Source organism: Triticum dicoccoides, chromosome 4B (assembly GCF_002162155.2).
Source record: "Triticum dicoccoides isolate Atlit2015 ecotype Zavitan chromosome 4B, WEW_v2.0, whole genome shotgun sequence".
Lineage (NCBI taxonomy): Eukaryota > Viridiplantae > Streptophyta > Magnoliopsida > Poales > Poaceae > Triticum > Triticum dicoccoides.
Window position 1 is genome coordinate 400,549,774 of NC_041387.1, and position 20,402 is coordinate 400,570,175.

Below are 20,402 nucleotides of genomic sequence, written 5' to 3' on the forward strand. Positions count from 1 at the left end.
TCATTAATGAGATCTGCCAATACCGAGATGCATGATATGTATCACCTCCAGAGGCTATCAACAGGATTTTATGCTTTAAAATGTTTGAAATTAGTCATTCAGTCTTGAAGTTGCAACTTCATTTGCCAGGCATGCACATGGTCGCATTTAAAGCCAATGATAATCTGAAAGATGTTGTTGATAAGCCATCTTCTTCGAGAACCATGCTTACTGAGTACTTCGAAATGAATCGAAAGAATCCTTATGCACGACAATGGCTGTACAGAGATTTTCCAGAACACTTTAGATGGGATGCATCAAAGAAGAGATGGTATAAAAGAAAACAAAGGCCACCGATTGGTAGAATTGTGTATGCACACCCTGCTGAGGAGGAGAGGTACTATTTGCGGGTGCTCTTGAATCGTGTCCGAGGTGTAACATCATATGATGATTTGAAAAAGGTGCGAGCCATTACGTGCTCTACTTTCAAAGAGGCGTGTGAACAATTAGGATTAATTGAGCATGACAAATCACTTGATCACTGCCTGACTGAAGCTACCACATTTCAGATGCCTCGTGCTCTTAGACGCTTGTTTGCCACAATCTTAGTATTTTGTGAGGTTACAAAAATCCAAGAGTTGTGGGACAAACACCTGGAGTCGATGTCTGAGGATTACCGACGTTCCCAGCCCAACGAGGCAATACTTGAGCAGATGGTCCTTAGAGACATCAGGGATTTGCTGCATTCCATGGGGAAGAATATTAAAACCTATGGCCTTCCCGAGCTGGTTGATACAAATGCTTTTCTAGGCGATGAGTGCATGCAGCTTAGAGAGGAGAGGGAGATCGGTGTGGACCAAGAACATATTGACTTATCAACTCTTTAAACAGTGAGCAACTAGCTAGGGTTCAATGACACCATGGACCATATCATGAACAAAAGAAGCCAAGTCTTCTTTCTCGATGCTCCAGGAGGCACTGGGAAGACATATGTTCAAGGCGTTGCTTGCTAAGGTGCATTCAATGGGTGAGATAGCCATTGCCACTGCTACATCAGGTATAGAAGCCTCGATATTACCTGGAGGGCGTACTGCGCACTCTAGGTTCAAAATACCCATCAAACTCACCGACAATAGCATGTGTGGTTTCACAAAGCAAAGTGGTACGGCAAAATTTTCGAAAGAGGCGTCCTTGATAATTTGGGATGAAGTTGCCATGACAAAGCGTCAAGCCGTGGAGGCGCTTGATAGGTCACTCCAAGACATAATGGGATGTGCTTTGCCATTTGGGGGGAAGATTGTCGTTTTTTGTGGAGATTTTAGGCAGGTCCTTCCAGTGGTTCCAAAAGGGACAAGAGCACAGATCACAAATGCTACAATATAGAGATCCTATATATGGCAGAAGATTCATAAGATACACCTTACATGTAACATGAGATCACAAGCTGGCCCTTTGTTCTCTGAGTATCTCTTAAGGATTGGCAATGTAATCGAAGAAACGATAGGTGATGATTATGTGCGTCTCCCTGAGGACATCGTGATCGGTCATACTGATGATGAAACTGCAATCAATAGGCTATTCAAAGAAGTTTCCCCCTCTCTTAGTGACAATACTAAATAGGGAGAGTAAATGAGCTCGTGTGCTATTCTTTCCACGAAGAATGACTATGTTGATGAGCTGAATTCCAAGATGATTGACATGTTTCCTGCCCAAGAGAAGGTATACCATAGCTTCGACTCTATTGAGTATGACTACTCGAAAATTACTCAATTGACTTTGTGAATTCGCTCACCCCAAATGGATTGCCACCACATGTGTTGAAAGTGAAGGTCAATTGCCCCGTCATTCTGCTACGAAACCTCGACCCTCACAATGGCCTCTGAAATGGAACAAGGCTAATGATTAGAGCCTTCCAAGATAATGCAATTGATGCAGAGATTGTTGGTGGGAAACATGTTGGGAAGAGGGTCTTTATACCGAGGATCCCTTTGTCACCATCGGAGGACATCTCGCTTTCCTTCAAGCTTAAGAGGAAACAATTCCCCATCCGCCTAAGTTTTGTGATGACCATTAACAAGGCGCAGGGCCAGACCATCCCAAATGTTGGCATTTATCTTCCCGAGCCGGTGTTCTCCCATGGTCAGCTGTATGTTGCCTTGTCAAGGGGTGTATCAAGGCGGACGACGCGAATTTTGGCCGAGCCGAACAAACAGATTGATAAATCAGGAAAAAGCACAAAATATTGTCTATAGAGATGTTTTAGAGGGTTGATGCAGGTTCGTTCTTCCTTGATTGATATTTATTCAAGCTATTTTGTAGTCAACCATACTTTTTTAGCTTTTTTATTTTTTATTTGAATCATCATTTTATTTAAATACATATGGGCACGCCAACAAATTTTGAAGTATTTTTAGATGGTTTTTGATTTACGAAATGTGTTTACAAGTCTGAAATGGTTTCATGTTATGAATTATGAAGTAGTTACCTATCGCTTATGGAGATATGACCTTCCTAACTACTGATTAACCATATACATGACTTTCCTAATTTTCTACTGATATTAATCAATTTATATTCCAAAAATTTTTTGTGGGGGTCAGGTATGTCTTTCACTCCTAAACAATATCAATGTTTTCCTAAGAAATAAATTTGGATTCTATAGTTAATGGCTTGGTAATTCTTGCTAAATTACATATAAATACTGCAATCTGATCCAACTTTACACAATGCAGATATGAAAGGGAAAATCCAAATTGATGTGATATGGGATTCACATTGATGTTTCATGACCTTTGGTCCCTGTAATACTGGAAGCAATCCAATCGCTTGTTCATGTGTCAAATAAGAAGATGTGCATGTTTCCAACACTTATCTTCAGGAGTGAAATTGTTTTGCCACTGAAAAGGAGCATGTGTCATTTGTCTTCCCTGTCATGTAAAAAACATGTTTATTTTCCTTAAATTAGAGTGAAAAACAGGGAAGACTGTTGGTTAATGTGATATTCTATTTTTGTCAGATGGCTTGAATTTTTTTTAACATTACTTTTAATGTTAATGTCATGTACCATCATATTTATTTCCAAACTGTGGTGTGAGGTTATATTGCTAGTTTATGTCATGTTCGGTTCACAAATATATATTGCCCGTCCATGCCTTTAAGCTTTGTTGGTAGATTCTGTCATTTACAGTGCATAAAATCTATTTCTACTTTTAGTGTAAAATTGACTTGTACACAGTTTGATATTTTAAGACATTGTGCTTGCTTTTTTGCTATATCTATTATAGATGGTGTTCCAAGAGATTTTATAAAGTATGTCGATAGTCGGATCATTTATCCTTAACTTGATAGACAAGTTCAAAGATTTACATTCTTCAGAGTGCATAACTAACACGCTAGATCCTGACTTCGACTGCTTGCATAACCAACATTCAGTTCAAGGAAGCTTCAGGTCTTACCTTGAAAATTTCTTTTACGTCTTCCATGCTTTTCCAATTATTGATTACTAATTTTACACAAAAAAGTTCCCAATAATCTTTTCCAAAATAGTCCAACATAATCAAAGGAGTCACTAAAATTAGCTTGGAAATACCAAGGAAACCTGCAGGCATGGCCGCCGCAATAATCAATCCTCCTCCCTCGACACTTATGCCACCGCTCCCCGTCCTGCGATCCAATTTTCTCTCTATTTCATAACTATATGATACGTGCGTTGCACATGCATACTTACTAGTAAATAAAGCAGGCGAGATTTCTCAAAAAAAATCCAACTCCGATCGGGATCATAGCTCCTAGGTTTGTCCCCGCCTTTATTAGCCGAGGCAACACGGCGACCTCCCTAGTCCCTACCCCGATCGATCGAAAGGTAGGTTCTTCTCGACGCCCCCTCCACAAATCCCCACTTTGCACCGGCGAATCTTCTTGGCGATGGCTGGTAAGCAGGGCCGCAAGAAGGCGAGGAGCCCCCCCGGATGCCCTCAGCTGCGTCCGATCGGCAGCACCGTCTCTGGATCGAAGAAGCCTGCGGCGGCGACGGTTCCTTCGTGCAAGTACCACCTGTCGGAGGCGTCTGTCCAGGCGGTCCTAAACCACAAGAGGGTGCCTTTCGTCATTGGGGACTACTTCGACGACCTGACCCCTGAGGAGCAGCTACTCACGCTCGAGGTGGCCGCCCAACACGAGGAGGTCGAGGACAGGTACGCCAAGTACCAGGAAAGAGTCCGCAAGGAGCTGGATGAGAAGGGATTCGTCGCGCTCCCCGATGACGTTGACAAGAGGAGGGCCGCGCTGAACGCGCGCTGAACGCCGCAAGCATCGAGGCTTTCAGAGGAGTCACCGAGGTCAAGTAGGTTTTCAGGAACTTACATGGGAAGAAGAGGATGCATCATAGCGCCGTCTGCCTCTCTTGTTTTATCTATCTATATATATCTTTCTGTGTGATATCAATGCACTGGTCTAGATTTCCTGAATCTGTTCGCTGGCACTCTTGTCATTTATCAAGCTGGAACTAGTCATTGTGATCTAAGTTGATCTATGTTTCACCTTGCAATAAACTTGTCTATAAATTATGGGTCCGAATAACTGCCACACGTGTGGCATCGACGGGAACCAGCCCGCACGCCTTGTGTGGCATGGACGGGAACCGGCCCGCACGACCACGTTCGCGCACACAAACGCACGGCCCGCACGTCCGTTGCGTGCCAACCCCGCCCGCACTGCCTCGTCCGGGCAAGCCGACCCGCTGCCCGCACGACCAAGCAGTTCATGGCCTCCGATCAATCCCCTCTCTCGTCTGCCGCCATCGTCCCCCACCTCTCGAACCCCAACCTCCGTCGCCGGCCTTCTCTGGTTGCCATGGCAATCAGAGCAGATCCATAGGGCACTCCCACCTCAAAACCACACCCCAACCCTCCCCACCCCAGGCTCCAAACTCCAACCCAGCCCTCCAGAAACGAAAATCTAAAAACCAGGTGAGAATCTCCCGATCTCGACGTTCTCATCCTTAAGGCTGAAAATCTCCCGATCTTGTGCTAGATCTATGCTATAGGGGTAGAACACTACATGATTCAGTGTGTAGTCGCAATTGCCAGGCAGAGTACACCAGATCTGCCATGTACTACATTTGAAATTGACTTAACTTCCTAGCTTAATTGACGCAAGTAGTTGGGTATGAAAAATGGATTAGTAGGAATCACTAAAGAAGGACAGTAGGGGCAAATTTTGGAATGAAGAGGGCTGGAAGAAATTAGTTGCCACTTGTGTATAACGACAGTTGCCACCTTTCCTTGTCGGTAGCTGCCACCTATTTTGACCCGTCGCTTGCCATCCATATCTTCTATGTGCAAGCAGCAGAAGAATACAATTCTTGTGGATTGTTGATGCCTTCTTGTTCATGCAGTGGTTGAGAACACATTGGAAAGAAGCGAGACACGGAAAGAATGAATCATGAAGATGGCGCTGATGCTTGGGGTTCTCAAAGGCCAGAAACGCCCCCTTGGGATGCAACAGAGTACAGTCAGCTCATCTCTTCAGGACCGTTGCTGCCACTACTAGAACAGTATGCAGGCGTAGGTATGATGCGTGATAACAAAAGAAGAGAACAGTTGCCATCTTCGCAACGATGAAGATGACATTCTACTTATGTCGTACACTGTCATTTTTTCGCAGGTTCTTATGACCAAAACACAATTAGGGGGCCCCCGTGGCAAGTTCACTCACAAGGCGCTAACACTGACAAATGTACGGGCAACCAACTTCAACTAGCTTGTATGGATAATCAAGGTAATGCAAACTGAGAAAAGAGAACATACTGCAGTGGACATCAAAAATGAACATGCAAAAAAAAACTGGCAAAAGGACTCACGAGTTACCATGGGTGAAAATGCAGAGCCTTCATGCAGCGCGTGGCATCAGGCAGCACCAATGTACCTGCCATCGACATCATACACAGGTGAGTACATAAAAAAAGTGAAGTTGCAGATGATCAATTAGCAGAAGGAGCATAGTTGACAACTACAATTGCCATGACTGGACAACTACAGTTGCCGTGTATTAGAAAATACACTTGACATCTCTGCACAATTGTTGTTGCCATCCATGGACACCTGCAGTTGCCAGGGAAGAACAACTGCAGTTGCCATGCCAGTGTGACTACATTTGCCATGCCATGGCAACTGCAGCTGCCATGAAGGAACAACTGCGGTTGCCATGTTGATGCAAATACAGTTGCCATGCCAGTAAAACTGCAGTTGCCACAGAAGGGGCAGCTGCGGTTGTCGTGCTAACACAAAATGCATTTGCAATGAATTGACCAACCACTACTTTGCGTACAGGTTATTACGCTGGTGGTAACCCGACAAATGTCTCGTGGCAAGCTTCAGAAACTGCAGGTGGAGCACGTCATTTTGGTGTCACAGACCACACAAGAAGGTCAAATGCAACACAACAAGGTAAGGGAAAAAACTGAACCACAAAAACAGCACTACATTTGTTATTTGAAGTTATTTGTAGGCAAAAACAATAGTTGCCATGTTTGTTGAACAGTAGCTGCCATCACTGGACAGCTGTAGCTGCCGTACATGTCCACGCGCAGAATCACGGCTTGCTGTTTGAAATGATGTCGTGCCAAATCACTCGTAGATGGTGTGATCCATTGCGATACACATGTTATTCAAACAAAAAACTTACTTTCCTATTACAGGGCCTACAACTACAGTTAACAGCGGCGCGGGGACATCTACTGCGAGGAGCTCTGAGCGCACGGAAGACGCGTTCCACCAGCCAGCAGACAATCATGCCGCAGACAATTTCGAGTCACAGTCGAGAATGACAATCATTCCAGCAATACCGACAAGCACCCCTTTGAACACAAGCACTGCCAACACTCAAGTGGATGGAACTGCCGCCGATACTGAAGTGAATGATGAAACTGACGACGAGGCAGAAGGGGATGAAGATGGCGGGCAATCAGAGATCATGGTACCTCAGCCACCGTACATTGGGCAGAGATTTGAATCGTTCGAAGAAACAAAGGAATACTACCAGACATATGCAAAGTTCCATGGATTTGCGGTCAACACCGAGTACCATAGGAAAATTAAGAAAACTAATGAGTACAGCAGAGGTGAGATGAGGTGCCACAAGGCACGGAGGAACAAGAAAGGGAAAGGTGATGCGCCTGTCGTTCCGGAACGAAAGAGAGGTATCATTCTAAAGACTGAATGACCTGTCCGGTGTAAGCTAAACGTAGATGGTACACAGTGGGTGGTCACTGACTATTTTGACGAGCACAACCACCAACTCATAAAGAAGTTCGACCTGGTAAAATTTCTGACCGCCCACAGAGGGTTCACCCCCGTCGAAAGACAATTCGTAAAGCTGCTACACGATTGTAACGTCGGTCCATCAAGAATGATCCAGATACTATCGCTCATCCACAGCAAAAAGGGGACTCTGAGTAGCATGCCGTACATACCAGCTGACGTCACAAACCTACAGGCCAAATACCATAGAGAGAGCAAACTGGCAGACATGGAGGCCACAATTGCCTACTTCGATGAGAAAGCGAAGGAAGATCCAGATTTCTTCTACAGGATAAGGTTGGACGATGAGGACCGTGTCAGGAACATGTATTGGGTGGATGGTGCTGCAAGGAGAGCCTACAAACATTTCCGAGATTGCATTTCATTCGACGGGACGTACCTCACCAATATGTAGAAGATGCCATGCACTCCGTTCATAGGAATAAATAACCACAATCAGTCGTTGCAGTTCGGCTGCGGGCTCGTTCGGAACGAAGACACGGATGGGTACGTCTGGTTGTTCAAGACCTTCTTGGAGTGCATGGATGGACTTGTGTCGATGAACATAATAACAGACCAGGATTTCAGCATGCGGGCAGGCATAGAGGGGGTCTTTCCGTTGGTAGTGCAGAGGCACTGCAGGTGGCACATTATAAAGAAGGCTGAGGAGACGCTAGGACCGTTCTTTGCTGACCGTCCAGAGCTACACAAGGCATTCGAGCTGTGCGTGGACCACAGCTTGACGGTCGAGGAGTTTGAAAGGAGCTGGATGGCCATGGTTGAAGCACATGAAGTCCAAGACAACGAGACGCTTGCTAGCCTGTGGGAGAAGCGAATGTACTGGGTGCCCGCCTACTTCATGCAGTGCTTCTTCCCCTTTCTGCAGACTACATAGCGTAGCGAGAGGTTCAATGCTGTTTTGAAGCGATACGTGAGTCCTGGCAACTCATTGCTACAGTTTGCCAAGCAATATACAGCTTTGCAACAAAAAATACTGGGATCTGAGCTACAGCAAGAAGCGAACACCGCACTAAAACAACTAAAATTGCTGACGTATTTACCGATGGAGAGGCAAATGAGCAAGATATACACAAACAAGATCTTTAACAAGTAAGTCAGCTGCGTTACGGTCTTATTTGCGGAAAAGTACTAAGGCAGTAGGTGCCTAGTAGAGTGCAATGCAGTTGCCATGATATGCAGTTGCCATGTTTAATGAAATACTGTTTGCCATGCTTACTCAGCTGCAGTTGCCATGTTCAATGAAAATTCTGTTTACAATGCTTACTCGGATACATTTTCCATGTTCAATGAAGTGCAGATGCCATGTTTAATGAACTGTACTTTCATTGGGGCATGTTGGTATGCAAATGCCAATATCAACTGAAAAATGTTATATTGTCAACGCATATGCTGAAATGCAATTGCCATGTTTACTGAAATGCAACTGCCATGTTTGTTGAAAATGCAATTGCTATGTTTTACTCAAATGTAGATGCCATGTTTTATGCACTGTGCTTCCATTGGGGGAAATATTGGTGTGGAAATGACGATGGCCAGTTGAAAATGTAGTACAGTTGCCATGTTCAGTGTACTCCAGTTGCCATGTCTGGTGTACTGCAGTTGCCATGTCTGGTATACTACAGTTGCCATGTTCAGTGTACTACAGTTGCCATGTCTGGTGTACTGCAGTTGCCATGTCAGGTATACTGCAGTTGCCATGTCTGGTATACTACAGTTGCCATGTTCAGTGTACTATGTTTGCCATGTTCAGTGTACTATGTTTGCCATATTCAAACAAAAATCTAGTTCTATTTCCATGACAGCGTAACGTCCTACAAAAAAAAGATCGCACGATAGATTAACATAAAACACACAAAACTTGCAGATTTCAGGAAGAAATAAAGCGTGCCAGCATGTTCACGGCTTTCCAGGTGGGCGAACATACGTTCAAGGTGTGTTCTATTTTGGGCATGTCGGATTCAGAACCTGAAGACCCACACAAAGGAAGGAACTACTTCGTGAAAACCTCGATCGAGCAAGGTGAATACTACTGCCAATGCTGCAAGTTCAAACAGGACGGCATTGTGTGTTGTCACATACTAAAGGTAATGGACATGAACGCTGTGACACGGATGCCCCGCCATTTCATAAGGCGGCGATGGACTTGGGACGCTGACGACGCGTTGGCGCCGCAGACAACACACACAGTTCTGGCTGTGCATGACGAGAGACCTGAGTCAACCATGGAAGCCGTGAGGCACGTTGTGCTCACAAAGAACTATGCTGAGCTAATTGATGAAGCGCGCAAGAGTGATGAGACAGCGAGAGTCGCAGAAAAACACAGGAAGGCACTGAAAAGAGAGCTTGATGAGATCAAGAAAAGGAAAGCTGAGGAAGCCTTACACCAGTTCCCCCGCACATCAAGTGTGCCTTCATCGACGGGGCCATCGTCTGAAAACTCGGAGATAGGATCTGGAACAGCAAGCACATAAACCCAGGTCAGGAACCCACCCCGTTCCATCACAAAGGGTCGCCCCAGAGAGATAAGGTACAAGTCAGGATTGGAGATTCAAGCAAAACACAAGAAAACGAAGAAAGGGGCGGGCAATCCATGAGCAGAAATTGGGGCAATGTGAAATGGTCCTTGTGGACATTTTGTTTTGTACCCTAGACGATGAGTTTTTTTAAATTTGGGAGAATAACTCTTGAGGAGCATCAGAAGTGGAAGGAAAATTCATTGAGTGGAGAAATGCAGTTGCCATGTTATGGGTACTTAATCTGCCATGTTATGTGTATTAAATCTGCCATGTTATGTGTACTAAATCTGCCATGCCATGCTATTTTATACTAAAATATGTGCCATGCTACTTTGTACTAAATATGCCATGCTAGATGTACTGGATCTGCCATTTTAGTTGTACTGGATCTGCCATGTTAGTTGTACTGCATCTGCCATGTTAATTATGTTTGATCTGCCATGTTGTTTGAACTGTATCTGCCATGTTAGCTCTGCTGAAAATATACCATGGTATTTGAAATGACTCTGCATGACATATATTTCCAGGACAAATACCACGCGGTTTAGAGAAACATAGGGTGTTGTGGGCGATGTATGGGAAACAAGTTGGAAAAAGGCGTAACGTGCATAAACCATAGCCAAGGTTGTGGATGCATGATCAACCCTACCCCATGCTAGCCGGTGCACTTAGCGATGAAAAAGAAGAAGCAAAACTGACAAAATGAAAACCGTCGATGACTTTCGCTACCCGTGTATGTTGAACTACATTTTCCATCTGTTTTAGAACATCATAGACGCAATCAAAACAGCAAACTGGAGCTGTAAGCGATGAAACCATTGTAATAATGATAAAACATAATAAATATGTGCATTTACGCCTAAAAAAGGTTCACGTCCACACATATATTAGAGAAACTACTAAATTGTCGCTCACACACCACCACTACAAAGTAGCCTGCGCGGGGTTGCAGTCGTAACATAGCACACTGACATAGTTTTCAACGATAACAAAGAGATAAGTACCTTACATTCCTCAGCAACAGAATGTAAGGTATGCGTCCGGTGTGTAACACCACGTGATCACTTGTACTTCTTGTTGATTTTCTTGACAGCTTCCTCCATGAACTCGCGTGCTCCGGACCGCTTGTTGAAATCTTCATTCGTCAACCAGTTCCATGTGTGGATTTTTCGGAGCTCAACGACCATTGCAGCTGAGATAGCAGGGACAACTCTGCCTTCCCACTTTGCAAAGTATTCCAGCGCATGAAAGCCACAGTCTGTACTGCACGAGAAAAAGACTCAGATGAACATGCAAAAAAAGGACAGACGTATCAAAGATAGACTTCAATTCAGAAGTGACAACAAAAATAGGGGTTGGATTGATGTAAACAGCACATGAAGGAGGGGGTTGAGAAATTACGTGTTCCCTTGCTTCATAGTCGCCACATACTCTATCGGGAAATGCCTGATCTGGACCTTTGAATGTTCGTAGTGACGGTTCCATGTCTCTTTGAGGTTTTTGATGAAGAATTCGGCGTGTGTAGTAAGGTCTGAATCAGCTTCCGAACGGATTGAATCAAGCACCTCAAAACGTTGGTTCTTCAGGTCAAGGCAGATGGCATAGTGGTGACCACACTTGTCTTGCTGGTCATGTGGTGCAAGCTCCTGGAACATGGGGAACATGACCTGCATTTGAAAAGTGAATGAATGAGAAAGCAGATCACACAAAAAGAACAGCGGAGGGACAAAAAAATAGAATCACGTAGAATGTTTGGTTATGGGTGAGCAAAATGTGCCGTGCATTTTACAATCAAATTGCCACGTAGATCGCACGGGATGCAAAAATCAAGATGACAGTGTGCACGGCAGCTGTTGCCACATGAAAACATCTGCCACATAATCACAAGTGCAGCAGATGGCAAAAACCACACCATGTGAAAAAACAGTGCAGACAGGGGAGGAGAACTCACATATTTCTTCAGTGTTAGCTTGAATTCATCGTGTTGAGCGAAATTCTTCTCAGGATTTTATGGTGGAAGTCACCATCCCATATTTTGCATGTCACACTGTAATGCATGATGATCTTGTCGGCACACACATCGATGTGATTGTTGATGTAGTCGATCCCGCATGCAACTACATTTGTCGACATTTTACCGTTTGGCCTCACGGACTCGGCGAGATCACCTAGGTCAACGTACGTCGCTCCGCATTGAATGACTTTGGTTCTGTCCAAACATGAGCTGTATGAAAATGACATAACATGGAAGAATCATGCATGCTAAGTAAAAAAAATATATGAAAGAACTAGAACGTAAGCGCATCATGTACAGAGAGTATGAAGAAGATGAATGTTAAGAAAGGAACAAAGCAAAATGAGAGATTATAGGGTGTGGTCATTTACGCTTTCAACTCCTTCATGTGCTTGCTGCTGGCCCTCGCATTTCCAAACTGCTTGATGATGTCGTACAGCTGGGTCTGTTCCTTAGTGGCCCTGAATTCGGGCTCGTAGTCTTCCACGGGAGGTGGGTGAACTACCCTCTGCTGTCTCATAGAACCATGGGTGGCACTTCTGATGGTATCCTTAGATGCCGTCTCTGCAGGCAAGTTGGAACTTGATTGCCCTTGCCCTCGCGAGGTCCTCCTCTGCAATGCTGCCTCCTCGATCTTGCGGTAAGCTTCGTCAAGTGACGGTGAAATTTCCTCAGGGGTGCCTGCAATGGCTCAAAAAATAAAAAGTGTGTTAGGACAAGGAGAAAGTCAGAAAACAGATGGGTTGTGAGGAAATAGGGTGTATGATGTGACATGAAGGTAGAAAAATAGTGGGGAAATTGACATGTGTGGTGCAACTACAGTGGCCACGTCATGGCAACTACAGTTGCCATGCAGTTGTGCTGAATTACCATCTAGATGGATTGTGGTTGCCATGTCACATCAAATGCAGTTGCCATGTTGTGTCAACTCCACTTGCCATGTGATTGCCATACAGAAAAAATGCAGAATGGTAACAAAAAAATGGAGGTGACATGGTGTGGCAAATCCAGTTGCCATGTGGAATGCACTATATTTGCCATGTACCAGCAAATACAGTTGCCATGATGAATCAACTTCAGTTGCCACGTGTTTACCCGAATGTCAAAAATGCAGCATGGCAACCAAAAAATGTAGGCCATGGTGCATCAAATCCACTTGCCATGCCATCACACGGCAGTTGCCATCACAAGTGAGAACACCCAAAAGAATATGATTGGGACAAAATTCAAACCACAAAGATGTATCCAGGAAAATCATAAGGACATGACAAGTGTACCTTGCACAATTGGCTCCGCGAACTTGACAGCCTTCCTGCCCTCGACCATTGGCTGCGCCATCATTGCGGGCATGCCTCCTGGGAAAGCAAAGGCAACTGGCAAAGGATCGTGCACCACTGGTTGATCTTGACTGATGCCAAGGCTGAAGCTCGGTGGGGTAAATGCCATTGGGTGCCTCTCATTCCTACTGGCCGGACCACAAACGATTTGCGGGGCAGAATCCAATGGTGAAAGATCGACAAACATATCTGAATCGGTCGCTACAGAATGTTCGGGCTTATTTGCAGGGCGGGGCGTGTTGTTGGTGGTATCAGCAGCAGCTTTCATGGCAATCTTCTTGTTTGGGCTGTAGGGGACACCGACATTGACTAGGAGCCTGGAAGTGCGCAGATTTATGCTGGGGATTTCCACTGCGGGTAAAGGCGCAGTCTGCCCCGACCGTTCACCTGCGTCACTCGTGCCCGACTTCACACCTGCATCAATTGTGCTCCGGTCTTGCGGTTTCTCCATCACATTGCTTCTGGCGGGTGGCGGGAACAGTGTGGACGCAGGAACATACCCAGGCTCGTCTCTCCTGCTCCTAGATACAGCCGGTGCGTTGGGTATGTCTGTTGGTTGCTTGCGAGGGCTGCGACACCTAGGTGGAAGACCAGCACGCGCCACGGTCACCTTAGCAGTATCTGCACCGACAGGGGCTGGAGCTGTTGTGCTAGGACTCTCACCTGTAGATGGCATATCCTTATGAACTGCCGCCTCAGCAGCTTCTGTCGTGGACACAGGTGTGCCACCACGCACGCGCTTGGAATCAGTGTCAGAAGAGCGGGAATCTTCCTTGCCTAGGTTCGTCTCGGGAGCGTCCACTTCAACGCTTGCTGATGGGGTGGCATGGCTCACAGCAGTATCCTTCATTGCAAGAAGAGTTGGCAATATTTCAGCTGTCCTGGCAGATACCGACTCGTCACTCCCCGATGTACGGATGCCTGTTGTTCTAGCCTGGACATCCGCAGCCGGCGGAGATGGTCGGCCACTTGCATCAGAGTTGGTGGGAGCGGTCAACGGTGCAACAGCAGTATTGTCGCCTGGTGCCTCATGTACATCTGAGTTGCTCCCCGTTGACAACTTTGAATGTAGGCGTTTGAACGGGTCCTTACTGCTATGCTTGGCCCCGCGCATAGTGGTCTTCTTCACCCTGCAAAAAGAAAAAAATCACATGAGAAAGGTATGAAAAATGAACAAAAAATATGTTTGCCATGGTATAAATCTTAAAAGAATTGAGAAAACAAGTGGAAAAGCTAGTAGTTGCCATGTAATGGGAACATGAGTTGCCATGTGTCATAGTTAGCAGTTGCCATCCAGCAGCAGTTGCCATGTTAGCAAACTTGAAGAATGATACAAGTGTATGTTCTGTCAGGAATGCAATTTGAAACCTGTGTGTGGGATGAGCTCACAAACCCAAAGGTAAAGATGGCAGCTGCCATTAGCAAGAGTGGTAGTTGCCAGTTGGCCTAGATGCCAGTTGCCATGTAAAGACCAATAGGAGTTGTCATAAACTAAAAAAATGAAGGAAGAAATCATTTGGAAAAACAACGGTTGCCGCATGGGGGACAATGACAGAAGAACATGTGACAAGCTGAAACAGTAGCATTGAAAATTCAAGAAAAAATACCACTATGTACATGAAAGCACATGGATAAACATACTTCTTGACTGGCTTCCTCAGGTCTGGCAACACGACAGGATCCCCGGTGTTGGTCGTCGTCGTACGAGGAGAAGACCTGGTGGAAGGGGTGTCACCGACAATGGGGGCACCTTTGTTCAAGCGAGCAGAAACATGGGTTGGTGTTTGCGCCTGTTTCTTTGTAACTGCTCGTCCACCAGCGGTCGGCTCCCTGCACGTAATAGATGGAGGGAAAAAAGAAGGTGGCAACTGTCAGACAACAAACCCATTGCCGCGCTTGACAAAAAAACAAGTGCAGAGAAATGGATGAGATTGTTCCAAGAAAATAGACACAGCAGAAAACTAAAATTGAAAGTCGAACCTCCTCCTGGCAGCTACGGGATCGGTCCTAGACCTCTTGCCATGCGAACCCTGCCCAACATCATCTGGAGCCCTCCCCCTCCTTGATGGCAACACCCCCTCGCCTCTCGCAGCCGTATGTTCTATCACTTTCTCCGGTGGGGGGGCATCTATTGCATCCTTGCCCTTGTTGGCGCCTGTGCGAACTTCAACATGTTCATCGTCATCCGTGTCCTGATGCACATTATCCATGTCATCGTCGTCATCCTTGCTGATGCCAGCGTCTCCATCTACATCATCTTGTGTGTCACTGGGCTCTTGGGAACTGTTGTAGTCATACCGGCCACGACAACCGGTTGGTCGATGTGTATGTTCTGGGACAAATGAAGTGAACTGCCTCGCAACCGCATCGCTGTCAGAGGCACTGAGGGACGTCCACCCCTCAACCAACTCCCCGAGCAAGCCGGTCATTCCTGATGCAAACTGCCCAATTAGATGCTCAACTGGTGCCCTCGCCTGTGCACAAAAACAAGAAGCATCAACAACAACCCGTATTGCAGTCGCTTGCGCGACATCAACAAGTAATCCACGGCAAACAATGGATGTCGATATTTTGATTACCTCAGAAGGGCAAGACGGAGCTGAGTGCACGTCCATCCACTTTTCAAATTTTTGAGCCCCCCCAAACACGCTGTAGTCTAGAGCATGCTTGGCCATCAGCTATGAAAAACAAAAAGAAATTGTAAGCATGCCTTATAAACCACGGACAGTTGCCTCATGTCAAATTTGTAAGCATGCCGTGGGAAGAGATAAACAAAAACTAACCTGTAGTTTTCCATATGTGGTATCAGTTGCCCTGTCTGCGGCAAGCACAACCTTGACAGCGTTGATGGTCCACGCAGAAACAGCAAACTTGTGCGTAGGCGGCGGGCCTCCTACCCCAGAGAAATCCACGGTGGACAGATCAAGACAGTCGACATACATCAGCTGATTTAAAACAAATTTACAAAGAAAGAAATGTCAGTTTCCATCATGGGTACTTTGTAGTTGGGAAAAAGAGCAGGATAATGTATGATCCAATGATAGTATGTATGTGCTAGTTGCCATCATAGTGTGTTGGCAGTTGCCATCATACTGTGATAACAGTTGCCATGCTAATATGATGGCAGTTGCCATATTGTCAGTATGACAGTTGCCATATTGTCATTATGGCAGTTGCCACATTGTCATTATGGCAGTTGCCACATTGTCATTATGGCAGTTGCCATCTTGTTATGATCGGTTTGCCATGCATGAATAAAACTGTGTTATAAAACAAGAGTTCACATAGAGATCTGGTAAAATAAATACCATTAAATGCAGTCGACAACCCTTCTGGTACATCTTGTTTTCGAAAGCATCATGGAGAAAGTCGGCAATAAACTTACACCAGTTCATGTTCTTCACATTTTTCAGATTCGCCTGCACCACACAAAATTTCAGGGCAAAAAGTTTGCCGCATCAGAAATCAAACGGAAAATAACAACGAAAACACTGGCAGTCATTAGCTTAACACGTGACATCGGAGCCATAAGATTGAAGGAAAATAAAGTAGAAAGGATGATCATTCACCAGGATGGGGAAACATTTGTTCCTTGGGCGAAGGGAAGTGGTCGGCGCGAAAATAGCTAAGATGAGGTACATGAGTAGCTTCATCTTGAAAACATCTCCATGCGTCGTCATGGCCTGCTGCGAATCTGCCATTGCAGACGTGTTCGGCATGGATTCCGACCCAGGAAACAAACAGGGGAACAACTCTTGCTCGATCTCATTGTTGACCTCGTACGGGACTTTGATATGTCCATGAGGCACACCCAGAGTGCAGAACACAGAATCCTCGTTCAACGGGAGTCTTCCACGTCCCGGAATCACGAACTCCCTGGAGGTGGGCTCATATATCTCAGCAAGCCAGTCGCATACAGGGTTAGCAAGGTTCGTGCACCGGACAGCCATCATAGACTGCATGCCCATCTCAGAAGTAGCCCCCTTCTGATCATCACTGAATTTGTCAGTCAACGCAGTCAGTCGTTCTTGGGAGGCTCTATTGCGAATACGTTTCTTCTTCTGCAAAAAACAGACACAAAAGTGATCAGCTGTTGCCATGTTTTGCAATGTCATGAGAATTTAGTTCATGACAGACGACTACAAAAGATATAGGTGCCAACCAATAACAAAAATCGGGAGGAGATGGGGCGGGTGTGTGGACAGTTACCTCGTCGCCCTCTTTTCTCCGTCCAGTTGCCCGGTTATGCTGTGGTGGATCCATGAAATCATCGTCATCATTTTGATGATCGCCACGAGCCATTCTGCTGATGTAGGAACAGACCAAATTGTTAAGGGGGAAAATGTAAATGCAAGAGGTAAGCATTTGCCACCTAACAGAAAATGTCAACTAGTGAATGCAAAAATATAGCATGAACATGCACGCGGCCCCCCCTCCCCCCCCCCCATATGATTGTCGAGAACATAAACGTGGCAAGTAAGCACGTTGGTTAATGCACTTGAAAACAAAATGTTGAAGTTGCCATGTTAGCCCAATATAGTACAAAAAAAGCAATGAAACCACATCTGAATCGATAACATGAAAAAACAGGCACAATGTGTTCAGATATCACAAAAGTCAGTGTGGCAAAACGAAAAAATTGCGTCCGTAGTACACTGAAAATGCCACATTTGTACTGACTGTAACATGACAACAGCCATGATGTGGCAACAAACATGATATGGCATCCGGCATAATTGGTACGCAAATGTGGTTGCCATATTATGCAGCCAATTTGCCACACTGTCATATCTGCATTGTGGCAACAGACATTGTGTTCACATTCTATTTACCACATGATTATACAATCCAAGTGGCAAACACGCACACTCGATGTGCACATTAGTTGCCGTCCAGTGCAGCTGGATACCGAAACTGCATTGACTACCGATTGTGGCAACTATCAAAGTGTGGAAACTATGACAAATAATTCAGAAAAAATGAGATCTCACAATGAAAAAGCATGTTTGTGGTTACTATCATATAATTTCACCAAAATTCAGTTTGCCACATGGAAGAGCGTGTGTGTGGCAACTATCATAGTCATTCAATAAAATTAGTTGCCCTATGTGAAAGCTTGAATGTGGCAACTATGACATACATTTTCGGTAATTTGTTGCCGCAAAGGAAAACACGTTTGTGGCAACTATCACATTTGTTCAGGGAGTTTAGTTGCCACACAAAATTCGCCTCGTTCTGCCAAGTTCAGCCATTCTGCCAAGTTCAGCCATTCTGCCAAGTTCGTCTCGTTCTACAGTTCCAAAACCAAACTAACTAGATCTAGGTTTCAATGGCAACTACTTCGACTTCAAGATCACCCTCAAAATTCTCGCACGAACTGACTGCAAACACAAATTCAAACCAATGGGCATCAAAACAAACCGGGGGACACCTCCCACATCCATGCGCAAGACTAGTGCGTGCCTTGGAACAGGCATAACCGCATCGAGGATGCCGCGGCTGCCGCGGTGACGAAACTGCCCAGTGCCACAAAAAAACGGCTAGCAGACAACTTCGGCGCCGGCGGGAACGCCGACGCACCGCCGAATCGCCAGAATCTCTATGAATCGATCTAGGAATCGAATAGGGAGGGAAATGGGAAAAAATGCAGGAAGTGGTTGCGAGAGATGAAGCGAGCATTACCTTCAACCCGCACGGGTTCCGGCAAAGCCGCTCTGCTCCGGCGAGCACCACCGACGGCCGCGAACACCGTCGATTGTTCCGCCTCCGCCGTCGCCTTCTCCTCTCGCCTTCTCCTCTAGTGGTTTCAAGTGCGAGTGGGTTGTGCCAGTAAATGCGTCGCGGGTGAGTAAAATGGAACCGTGAGGGTGAGGGTGGAGGGGTGTGCGACGTGTTTGACGTCAACCACGGTCGGAGTGTGGCGTGCAGGCGCATGGCAGTTCCACCGCAGGCCTCTGAGTGGCAATCGCTGACCACGGGATGGCAACCACCGTGCAGGCGAACTGACTCACACACCGCACACGAGACTCGTCCTACGTGGCATCGAAAACCGGCCTGTTTGCTACAAGATTCGTGCGTACCGAAGCCAACGGAGATGTTTGCGTGTGGTCGGGGTGTTGAATGCCCACATGTGTGGGCGTTAACATTTCTGTAAATTATTTATGGGCGATGATGTGATGCTTGTTGCTGTTTTGTTCATCTAAACTGAAGTATTCGCAGCCATGGCATGGACACACTGGATTTATCATGTTATACCATGAAGATGAGGGCTAGGCTACCAAATTCATAGTTTTGAAACAGGTTTTGCTGTCTGCGTGAGTTAATTCCATCAGTAATCGGTTGCCTGATGGGAACCCTGTGTCCCTAATCAATGCTGATCAAAACTCTTATACCAGCAAAACAATCTTGACCATAAGATTGTTGAGGAGTTAACATTTCTGAATCTGTTTACCTTATAAAGTTTACCGTCGAGATGTCTTGCCTCTTAGATCACAGGATGGCAACTGCAAGCGTTCAGGGCTTCTCCTCTTAAGACTGTGAAAGCAGAGCTGGTTACGTCCATTGGGGAAAATTCCCAGTTACTCCCCTACGGACAAATCAGGCCTTGCCTAGCCCAGCCGTTTTTGTTTTGATTTGTCCACAAATTCCATTAAGCTGCCCGCAATGATGTTGACCAGATGTGCTTGTTGTTTGGTCTAGCAATGCTGGTTATACCATTTGCTAGTCCCGTGTGTTTATTTAGTCCCTTCTTGGGATATGAATTTAAACTTTTATGTCATGAACTTGTTTGGGTGATTTAAACTATGCTTTGTCTTGTTTTGATGTTTGAAATATCACCGTAATGTCTCCAAAATGCAACATATGGCAAGCGCCGGCTGCTCGCACGCGCTGCAGTTTCGTGTGTCTGTTGGAGCAGCTTAGGCGCATTATATTTTGCAGCGGCCGTTGGAGCAAGCGCTAACGCATTTTTAGCGTGTTGCGTGGCTATTTTGAGATGCTCTAATAGCAAACTCGAAAAGAGAGGGCAGATAAGAGCAAGTATAATAGTCCTACTCAGCAGGCTACAAGCGATTCCACATCAGCAAAAATCTGAGCTGGAGGAGAGTAAAGACAGGAGACAGAAAGAAGCGAGCGCTTCGTCAATCGCTCGGCTGCAGCACAAGGCGCGAGGACGTTACCCCCGCTTGCAGCCGGTAGCTGGCGCTAGCAAGGCTGCTCCCGATTCCCTCTGTCCCAC